At 44.4% G+C, this 11309-nt stretch overlaps 1 pseudogene; it reads right to left on the bottom strand.

Annotated features, from left to right (window-relative positions):
• Window positions 1-730: 730 nt before the first annotated feature.
• On the bottom strand, window positions 731-1640 carry LOC140517000 (olfactory receptor 4C11-like; annotated as a pseudogene).
• Window positions 1641-11309: the final 9669 nt, after the last annotated feature.

The raw sequence follows: 11309 nt of genomic DNA, 5'->3' as shown, positions 1-11309 counted from the left end.
TTTTTTTTTTCTTTAAGGGTCACTTTTCCTCTATCCTTTATTCAAAAGGTTGCAAATTTAGAAGTCTAAAAGACCTTAAGCGGGAGTGGGGAAAGTGTGATGTTGAGACCACACTTGGCCTATTTAGCTCCTCAAGAGCAGCCTTTTGACTGAATCCAAACTTCACAGAACAAATCCCCTTAATAAAAGAATTTATTCTGTAAAATTTGGAGTCAATCAATAGACCACACCTAAGGACCTAGAGAGCCACATGTTTCCTCTAGGCCCCAGTTTCCCCAGTCTTGCCCTAAGTTTCCATAGTCCAAATCATTAATTTCATTGTTGACAAACATAGTGAAAGTTCATTTTTTCTCAGTTTCACACAAGTAATTAAAAGAAACAATGGGATTTGATATCCAGCATTCTCTTTATTATGCCACAGAAATTCCTCTTTCATGACTTTATAGATTTATTCCCTTTAAGAGATTAAATACAGTCCTCACATAATTTTTTTTACTATTTGAAATAGTGATAAAACCAAAGCAAATGAAAATTTCAAATTATTCATGTTAAAATGAATAACATTTTCAAAGGCATAAAACACATTGAATTTCAAGGTAAATGAAAATTCTATTCAAATATCATTATCAAAATATTGTTAAATCCATGGATCCCAGCTTAAGAACCCCTGAATATTGCCACAGTTATTATCATATATCAATTTCAATTCTTCCAGTTTGAACCAAACATATTATTTTTCACCTGAAGTCACTCGTGTGCTCCATAACTTCTTCATGGAATTTTTTACTTCTCCATTCCTTTGAGTATAGATCAAAAGACTGAGGAAGGGAGTTATAGTGGTATAAAATACAGTCACGAACTTATCAAGAGGGAAGGTGGTTGGGGGGTGATTGTACATGACTATGCAGGGATCAAAGAGTATAATGACAACAAAGATGTGGGAACTACTGGTGGAGAGGGCTTTGTGCTTCCTCTCTGCACTATGATATCTCAGGGAGTTTAGTATCAATGTGGAGGATATCATCAGTATAGCCAAGCTTACTGAGCGTATGGCTCCACTATTGGAGACTACTAAAAGTTTTAATGCATATGTGTCCATGCAATTCAGTCTTAACAAAGGTTGCAAATCACAGATATAGTGGTCAATCACATTGGGACCACAGAAGGACACATTCAAGATAGGGATTATCTGGTCAATAGAATATAGAAATGACTCTATCTATGTCAATAGAATCAGTATCCCACACACCCTCTCGTTCATGATGACTGAGTAGTGTAGAGGTTTACAGATGGCCACAAAGCAGTCACAGGACAAATATCTTCATGCAGCCAAAGAAATGTATGGCAAATACCTGGATCATGCACTCATCAAAGGAAATAGTGTTCTTGTGAAAGAGGTTGTCCACAATCAGTTTTGGGGCCATGGTGGTAGAGAAACAAGAATCTAAGATGGACAAGTAATTTAAGAAAAATTACATAGGTGAACCAACTATGAGATTGGCCTCGACTATCACAACAAATAATAAATCCTCTACCACAGTGGCCATGTAGAACACCAAGAAAATGGCAAAAACTCTTTTCTGTTTGTCTGGGTCCTGAGTCAGTCCAAAAAGAATGAATTCAGTCACATTGTCTCTCATCTCTAGGACTCAAGTGGGAAGGATATAGGTGAGAACTATTTAGTATGAAAAGATTTAATAGAGCAGAATTTGAGAGATCTATATAAAAGAAACACTACTTGACTTTCTAAAGATAAGCTTCTATTATTCCTCTTTTCAAAATCTTAGATAAGGGAGCCTTAAGTAGAAAGTGCTCCTATAGGGTGCTAAAGCCAAGATGGTGGAGTAACATCACTGACTTTCTAGAGCTCTCCTCCCAATCCCAGGCAAATGCTTTTTTAAAAAAAGTTGTTCTACACAAATGCTGGAGCTACAGAACCCACAAAATGATGGACTGAAACAAATCTCCAGCCCAAGACATCCTGAAAGGTCTCCAAAAGTGTCTATTGTATCACACTGTGAGCAGTCCAGTGTGGACCACACTGGCACAGACGGGATCTGAACAGGATTTGAGGGTACTGAATCTCTTTGTAAAGGAAAGAAAAATATGATCTTTGCTGTTTTTGTTTTAGTAATACCAGATGTCAGTTCTTCCCTGTCTGGTAACTGCGATTGGATATTTGGAGTGGCCTGTTGAATTCAGGCAGAGGAAGACATGTCTGTTGACTCTTAATTTCCCTGTATTTTCTTTGAAGTTCAGGGTGTTGACTCACTTGAACTAAGTGAATGATAAATGTGCTTAGTTAAAGAATGATATGTGTGTATGATTAATGTGATTGTTAATCCCTCAAAAGTTGCCTTTCTGTTTATGAACTCAGATCTAAGAACCTGTGATAGCAGGGTCCCTGTGTATATTAGGGTCCTTACTGTTACATCATGGCAATGAGGATGGGATCTGCATTAATTAAAAGGAAAGTATGAGGACTGGGATAATTGCCTGTTGTTTCCCAGGTGTGGTAGCTTTGATTCTGTGGAACCCTGGAAGGTGGAGGTGGTCAGAGCCATGACTTGTGTGGGTTAGCCCGCCTCTGGTCTGTGCTGGAGAAGTGAAGGTCTTGAAAGTGTACTGTATTCAGAAACCAGAGCAGAGCATCGAGAATTTGGAATGGAGTCCTGGAACCCAAGTGGAAACTGTCTACATATGGACCCAGCTGACCTTGTTAAGTTGAAACAAACAGGTTAGCAGAGCTGCTTTCACACAATCCCAGGCAGGAGATGGGAGTAACTGGATACTGATTGAAGAGGAGGAACCCAGGAGCTTGAAGTTCAGCCATGGGGCAATATTGGAACTGTGCAGCAAGCACTGAGTGTGATTTTTGCAGTGATAATCTGGGACAGTTTGGGACCCAGGGTGTAGACTTGCCTTTGGTGGGTGGGGGGAAGTGCATTGTTCCCCACTACCACCTGGAGACTCCTGTTTGGGATTGAGGAAGGAGGAGCTGGTTGCTCTCTCCTCAAACAATGATGTTATGTTCTCCCTATACCTTTATGTTTGTTTAAAGTCATATGATCACCGTGGCATTAAGTTGCTATGTTACATATTCTGCGAATGTGACTTATGTTGAATTTACTTAAGAAATGTTAATGCCTATTTCTTCCAGGATCCATGGCCATTTGGGTTGTAAGGCCAAGAATGTAATGGCAATTAAAATAGGATCTTTGACTGTTTATGTTTTAATATAAGCAAGAATTATAATGACTCTATTTGAATTTGAATAAGGAGGATATTTCCCATAAATTACCAGGCCTGTGAAAATTTGGAAGATTTGCATTTTCCTAATGATGCACTTGTTCTCAGGGGATGTCATGCCCTCTGGCTCTAAAAAGTGTATAAAGACTCTGATGTGTGGTATTATTTTGGGGCTTACTGACTGGAAGTGTTTGGCCAGACAAGGACTATGGGAAAACGCTAAAGGAGATCCTCAGCTTTTAAAATCCATTTGTCAGTGCTTCCTTCTCTGTTAACCGACAGTTGGAATGGCCTGTTGAATTCAGGCAGAAGAAGTCATGTTTGTTGACTTTTAATTTCTCTGTATTTTCCTTGAAGTTCAGGGTGCTGACTCTCCTGAACTGGGTGAATGATACATGTAGTTGGTTAAAGGAATGATACATGTGCTTGATTAAAGTAATTGCTAACCCCTCAAAAGCTGCCTTTCATTTTATGAATGCAGATCTAAGAACCAGTAATAGCAGCCCCCCATGTATATTGGGGTGCATAGATGGTTTCCAGTCTACATGAACCCAAAGGGCTGAGGGCAAATTGGAAGGTCAGTAAAAAACCTGTAAGACCAGATGTGAGAGAGTAGAATGGTCTGGCCCTAGCCTCAGGTTGGTAGAAGGGGGAGGTGGTGGAGAAAAGCATGGCAGCCACAGCAGAAGTGGGGGAAGATGCAGCCACTGTTTCTGGAGCTCTAGGAACACAGACTGGTGGCACTGAGTGGCTGACAACACATCCTCCACCCTTACTCGAAGCAGAGAAATACCTTTACAAAGAGCTCAAAAGTGAAACAAATGCCTGGGGAAATGAGCAAAATCCAGAAAAAGAATCACACTATAGAGTCTTACTTTGGTGACAAGGAAGAATAAAACAAACAAACAGAAGACAACAAAGTCAAAGCTCCTCCATCCAAAGCCTCCAAGAAAATTATGAAATGGTCACAGGACATGGAAGAGCTCAAAAAGGATTTTGAAAATCAAGAAATAGAAATAGAGAAAAATTTGGGAAGAGAAATCAGATTGATGCAAGAAAAATATGAAAAATGAGTCAATTGCCTGCTAAAGGAGACTCAAACATGCTGAACAAAATAATACTTTAAGAAATAGACTAATCCAAATGGCAAAAGTGATCCAAAAAGACAATGAGGAGAATGCTCTAAGAAGAAGAACTGGCCCATTGGAAAAAGAGGTCCAAAAGTTGGCTGAAGAAAGTCATTCCTGAAAGATTAGAATGGAGGGGCAGAGGCAAGATGGCAGAGTAAAAAGACTTGCCTACTCTAGCTCTTGGTAAAAATGACTCAAAACAAACTCTAGAGCAGCAGAAGCCAGAAAATGACAGAGTGAAAGAGATTTCCAGCCCAACACTGCCTGGAATGCTGACAGGAAAGGTCTATCTCACTGGGCTAGGAGTGGAGCACAACTCAACCTGGGTCACACAGGAAGGACAGGAATGGAGCAGGCATCAAGGCACAGAATGACGGGTAGCAGCAATAGTTCCCAGACTTTTCAACCCGCAAATGCTAAAGACAACTTCAAAGGTTAGTAAGAAAGATCTTTCACCTGGGTGAAAGATGATTGCCTCCTGGCCCCAGCCCTGACCCCAGGGCAGTGGTAGACACTGCAACAGAAGTATTCACTTTTGGAGTCCTCAGCCTAAAGGACCTGGGAAAATTGAGTGGCCCATATGGCTCTCAGTGGTGAGTGGCGGTCCTGGGACAAGGAGGAACACTGGCATGTTGGAGTTGGTGGGGGCTCTGGAGAGGGAATCCTTCTCACAGATCCTGGGCAGAAAAGAGTGCTTGTGGTTGCTCCCAGGCTAGATAGCAGTCCACCTTAGAGAAACTGAAAATTTACAGATCCCTAGATTATAGCCTCAACTTGACAAAGGACTCAATAGTCAATTAACTGTCTGAGAAAATGCCCCAAAAGTGGGAGGGGAAAGACTATAGGAGGTTCGCTTATTTGGCGAACATGTATTTTCTTCAATCCTTTAGGATGAGGAAAAGCAAAGTATACCATCAGAGGAAAAGAAAAAACTCAAGGCTTCTCCATCCCAAACCTCCAAAAAAACACACACAGTTCTGTGCCCATAGAAGAGCTAAAAAATTTTGAAAATCAAGTTGCCAAGCCTAGAGGCCTGTATTGGGCTACCCGAGTCTTTCTTACCTGTCCCAGGTCTTCGGGTGGCCAAACCGGATAAACGTATGAGAGAAAGGACGTTCCAGAATCGAACAGGGGTTGAGCTTTATTTCAGGGTCTGGGTTACAAATGCAGGGGGGTCTTCCTTAGGAGGAAGAGGGGGAGATTTCCTAAGGAGGCTAGGAGCTTAAGGGATTGGACGTAGAAGTACAAGCGGGGAGAGAGGGGGAGGGGAGAGAGGAAAGAAAAGAAGCGGAGCCTACTGTCCTCTTGGCTCCACACGTGCTAAGAGAGAGCTTTCTGGCTTCCTCAATCCTACTTAATCTTCAGCCACACAGTTTGCATCTCAATACCGTGCTGTTAGGTAACTAGGTGTGCTCCAATCCGGGACGACCTCGAGGGCAGGGAGACTCCACCCATCACGTATCTCCAGGGGAGAGGCGGAAATACCAGACTAGCTCAGTCTGACCTTCTCGAACCCCCACTGTTCATGGAGGGCCTCGTAAGACTCTAAGATTTAGAAGTCCCACTTTTACCCACCCGAGACCATCCACACGGAATTGAGCTTCCAATCCCAACATATCCCCTTCTTTGTTATGCGCGGAGCGCACCTGGCTCTAGAGCAAACAGTGGCTGGAGGCTGAGTGGATTAGGAAGGCCTTTAGCATATGAGTACCCTACAACAAGACTTCATTCACACAGAAATCTGCAGCTAGCACAACTGACAAAGGGAGGCATCAAATAAAACAAAGATGAAACTAAATGGCAGCTGGCGAAAAAAGGATGCCTAGATTGAAGCTGTCAGCAGCAGTGTCTGCGGTTGTGATGAGTGCTGCCTCCTCTTTGGGCAGCAAGGTTAAAGCTGTCAGCAGCAGGCTCAGGTGGTGTATGATCCTTCTCCGGGGTCTCTGGGCTCTCCGGGGTCTCCGCCTCCTGCGTCTCCGCCGTCTCCGACCTCGGTTCCCACTTCTGGATCCTTCTAATGGGAATCCACGCATTCCTTTTTCCTGTGGAGACACAAACATACCCTCGACCCCATATTAGTATCTTAAAATGTCTCATAGCTGGAGTAGTATGTGAGCTTCTTGAGATATGCAAAAAATTGTGTGTATACACAGCTGTATCAAGCTCTGATTGCATTAGGCGACCTTTTCCCCTTCTTTGTTTAGCAAGGATCGCCTTCAAGGTGAGATTGGCCCTTTCCACTATGGCCTGGCCTTGTGGATTGTAGGGGATTCCTGTAACATGTCGAATCCCTAGATCGCGGAGGAAGTGTGTAAGGGTTTGAGAAGTATAGGCAGGGCCGTTATCTGTCTTTATTTCTAAGGGTAAGCCTGAAACAGAAAAACAGTGCCAAAGATGTTGAATTACTTTAGCACTTGATTCACCTGGCTGTAAAGTCACCATAAGGAATCCGGACCATGTCGCAACTGTCACATGTATGCACTGGCCCTTAAGATGGGTGACATCCATTTGCCAAATTTCATTGGGTGCCAAGCCACGAGGATTGACACCCTGGTCTAGAGATGGGTGGAATGGGATACATTGGAGACAGCTCTTAACAATTTTTCTGGCCAGTTCCTGAGTTATCCCATATAATTTGCAGAGGGCTTCTGTGGCTAGGTGGAACCTATCATGAGCCTTTTGGGCCCTTTCTTGTGGTTCCACAGTGTGCCCTACCAGGTATAGTGAATTGTCTGCTATTTGATTTCCTTCAAAAATTGGTCCTGTGCCATTTGTATGTGAGCGCACATGTAAAACATAAAAAGGGTGTGTTCTGTTATTAATCGTGGTCAATAGCCGCTCACACTGTGAAAAAATATTGGACCGATAATCTACAATAGAGTCCTCAATCCGTGAAATTAATAAAGATGCATACTGACTATCAGTGATAATATTAATGGGTATGTCACTATATATTTGGAGAGCTTGGATTATAGCTTCTAACTCGTTCTGTTGAGTAGAGGTGTAGGGTGTGTTAACTATATATATCTCTTGGGAGGCCGAATTATAAATAGATGCCTTGTGATGTTTCGTGGCATCTGTAAAAATGTTAGGCCCTTCTACTGGGTTTGCTGAGTACCTTTTCACTGGTGCTGGGGCCCACTGTAATAATTCTTTGAATAGGAAAGTCGAATTTGGTTTCATCTGGGCCCAGTGGAGTATAGTGGCCCAAGAAACATGATTCTGAGCTAACTCTTCTACATCCTTAGTGGTGAGTGTAGCATAAAGAATTGGCTGTTTTTGGTATATGTGGGTGGCTCTTCTTACTGCCTCTAGTGCTAACCGTCCTAGAAATTCCCACTTGTTTAGTAAACTGCTTCCTGTTTTACTTAAATATACCCACTCTAGGGGCTTCTCTTTTTGGTGTATGACGGCATAGGGAGGTGTGGTGGAGATAATAGATACCTCCAGATCTCCTCCTGGATCCCACCGAAATGTGGTGGACTCTAAAAATTGTTTTTTTATTGCCTCTATGGCCTTGGCTGCTTCAGGAGTCAATGTTCCTGGGGAATTTAAAGCAGAGTCTCCTGTAAAGAGTGAATATAAAGGTTGCATGAGAGGTAAAGGTATAGGCACCTTTGATCTTATCCATTGGATAGCTCCTACTAGTTTCTGAGCATCATTGAGTGTTTGGATCTTTATATCCCATTTTGGGGGTTCCGGCCGAATGATGGTGCCCTGTATCTGATATCCCAAATATTTGTAATTGGGTCCTCTCTGTATCTTTTCAGGAGCAATAACTAATCCTAGTCCTAAAAGGTTCCTTTCTACTGCTTGGAAACACTTCTCCAGTTCCTTGAGCTGAGGTGCAGCTATAAGGATGTCATCCATATAATGGATGATTTTGCATTGGTATTGCTGTCTGGGGCTTTCTAAGGCTTGATTAACATACCACTGGCAGATGGTGGGGCTGCAACTCATACCCTGGGGCAATACCTTCCACTGATACCTCTTTGCAGGTCCTTCGTTATTGGGGTGAGGTATTGTAAAAGCAAACCGAGGACAATCTACTTTGTTTAAAGGAATGGAAAAAAAAACAATCCTGAATATCAATGATTATAAGTGACCAACCCTCCGGGATGGCATTAGGAGAAGGGAGACCTGGTTGCAGGGCTCCCATAGGCATGAGAGACTGATTTACCTTCCTTAGATCTGTAAGGAACCTGAATTTCCCGGATTTTTTCTTTATAACAAACACAGGAGCATTCCAGGGTGACTTTGATGGTTCTATATTTCCTTTCTCTAATTGCTCCTTAACCAATAGTTGTAGTGCCTGGAGTTTTTCTGGAGTCAGGGGCCATTGCTCCACCCAAATCGGGGTGTCTGACTTCCAATTCAAGGGTGGGGACTCCAGAGCAACAGCAATGGCCCTTACTAAAAATTTGATAACCTCATCCCGAGGCGGCTGATAGCCATTCCGACAATCAAGACATAATCGGAGGCTGAGTACTGTAATTGATTTCCTGTAGCCTCAAACTGCCCTGTTCCTGTAAATTGTTGATAAGCCTGGGGGGCCTGAGCCCCTAGCCCACCGGTAGTGCTCTTTATCCTCTGAGAAAATTCTGATACCCAAATCACATTCTGCCCAGGGGTAAGGCAGGCTCTAGCTAAGCTCTTCCAGTGATTAGGAGTCAGAACGAACTGACCGCTGAGAGTTTCAAGCATGGCTATGACAAAGGGTGAATTAGGGCCGTGCTTGGTACAAGCCTCTTTAAGAGTCGCCACTCTCTTCCACTCTATAGGTATGTGGCTCCTCCGAACCCCACCGGGGACACTGGGGTCCGCTATTTCTAACACAGGAAATGTCCCTACATCTTCTCCATTCTCTATAGCCTTTCTTATTCCTTTTTCCAAACTGGACTGTGGCCCTGAACTGTCTGACCAATGGAGCAGGTTATAAGGAGGCGCGGAGGGAAGGCACGGCGTCTTCTCCCCTGCCTCGCCTTTTCCATCCGCTAGATGGAGCTCCGAGTCTATTTTTTCTTTACGCTCCTTAACTTTCCGCTTAACTTTCTGCTTGCCTGGACTCTCCGTCCCTCCCGTGTTCTCCCCTCCCCTCTCTCCGCTTCCACTCTCATTCCAATCCCTCCCTGGCCTCTCCGGCCCTTCCAGCAGGCTTTTAATTACACCGAATATCAGGAAATCTAAATCCTCCAGCTCCCCAGGATATTGTTGCTCGTGAGCAGTCATTTGCTCTCCGACCGCTCCCCATTTTTCTCTTGATATTCCTGCCTGCTTGAGCCAAGGAGAAACTTTCCAAATCCTTTTACAAAATTCTCGGAGGTCATCTAACTCTATTGTGACCCCCGCCTTCCTGCATTCCCTGTGAAGTTTCTCAGCCCAGACCTCCTGTTCCTCTGGCTTCATTACTGGCAATAGATTCCCCATCTCCACCCTTTTCCCAGGGATTTGGGAAGCTTCTCTCCCCTTTCTCTCCTTCCGAATCTAGGATTCGGGACTCGCTTCTTTCACAGCCCCTTCCAGGTGTACCCCAAAAGCACCCAGGATTATCTATGCTCCCAATCCCTGTTGGGGCGCCAACTGCCAGACCTAGAGGCCTGTATTGGGCTACCCGAGTCTTTCTTACCTGTCCCAGGTCTTCGGGTGGCCAAACCGGATAAACGTATGAGAGAAAGGACGTTCCAGAGTCGAACAGGGGTTGAGCTTTATTTCAGGGTCTGGGTTACAAATGCAGGGGGGTCTTCCTTAGGAGGAAGAGGGGGAGATTTCCTAAGGAGGCTAGGAGCTTAAGGGATTGGACGTAGAAGTACAAGCGGGGAGAGAGGGGGAGGGGAGAGAGGAAAGAAAAGAAGCGGAGCCTACTGTCCCCTTGGCTCCACACGTGCTAAGAGAGAGCTTTCTGGCTTCCTCAATCCTACTTAATCTTCAGCCACACAGTTTGCATCTCAATACCGTGCTGTTAGGTAACTAGGTGTGCTCCAATCCGGGACGACCTCGAGGGCAGGGAGACTCCACCCATCACGTATCTCCAGGGGAGAGGCGGAAATACCAGACTAGCTCAGTCTGACCTTCTCGAACCCCCACTGTTCATGGAGGGCCTCGTAAGACTCTAAGATTTAGAAGTCCCACTTTTACCCACCCGAGACCATCCACACGGAATTGAGCTTCCAATCCCAACATATCCCCTTCTTTGTTATGCGCGGAGCGCACCTGGCTCTAGAGCAAACAGTGGCTGGAGGCTGAGTGGATTAGGAAGGCCTTTAGCATATGAGTACCCTACAACAAGACTTCATTCACACAGAAATCTGCAGCTAGCACAACTGACAAAGGGAGGCATCAAATAAAACAAAGATGAAACTAAATGGCAGCTGGCGAAAAAAGGATGCCTAGATTGAAGCTGTCAGCAGCAGTGTCTGCGGTTGTGATGAGTGCTGCCTCCTCTTTGGGCAGCAAGGTTAAAGCTGTCAGCAGCAGGCTCAGGTGGTGTATGATCCTTCTCCGGGGTCTCTGGGCTCTCCGGGGTCTCCGCCTCCTGCGTCTCCGCCGTCTCCGACCTCGGTTCCCACTTCTGGATCCTTCTAATGGGAATCCACGCATTCCTTTTTCCTGTGGAGACACAAACATACCCTCGACCCCATATTAGTATCTTAAAATGTCTCATAGCTGGAGTAGTATGTGAGCTTCTTGAGATATGCAAAAAATTGTGTGTATACACAGCTGTATCAAGCTCTGATTGCATTAGGCGACCTTTTCCCCTTCTTTGTTTAGCAAGGATCGCCTTCAAGGTGAGATTGGCCCTTTCCACTATGGCCTGGCCTTGTGGATTGTAGGGGATTCCTGTAACATGTCGAATCCCTAGATCGCGGAGGAAGTGTGTAAGGGTTTGAGAAGTATAGGCAGGGCCGTTATCTGTCTTTATTTCTAAGGGTA

This window comes from Notamacropus eugenii, assembly GCF_028372415.1.
Source record: "Notamacropus eugenii isolate mMacEug1 chromosome Y unlocalized genomic scaffold, mMacEug1.pri_v2 SUPER_Y_unloc_3, whole genome shotgun sequence".
Taxonomy (NCBI): Eukaryota; Metazoa; Chordata; class Mammalia; order Diprotodontia; family Macropodidae; genus Notamacropus; species Notamacropus eugenii.
This window is presented reverse-complemented; position numbering and strand designations above follow the sequence as displayed.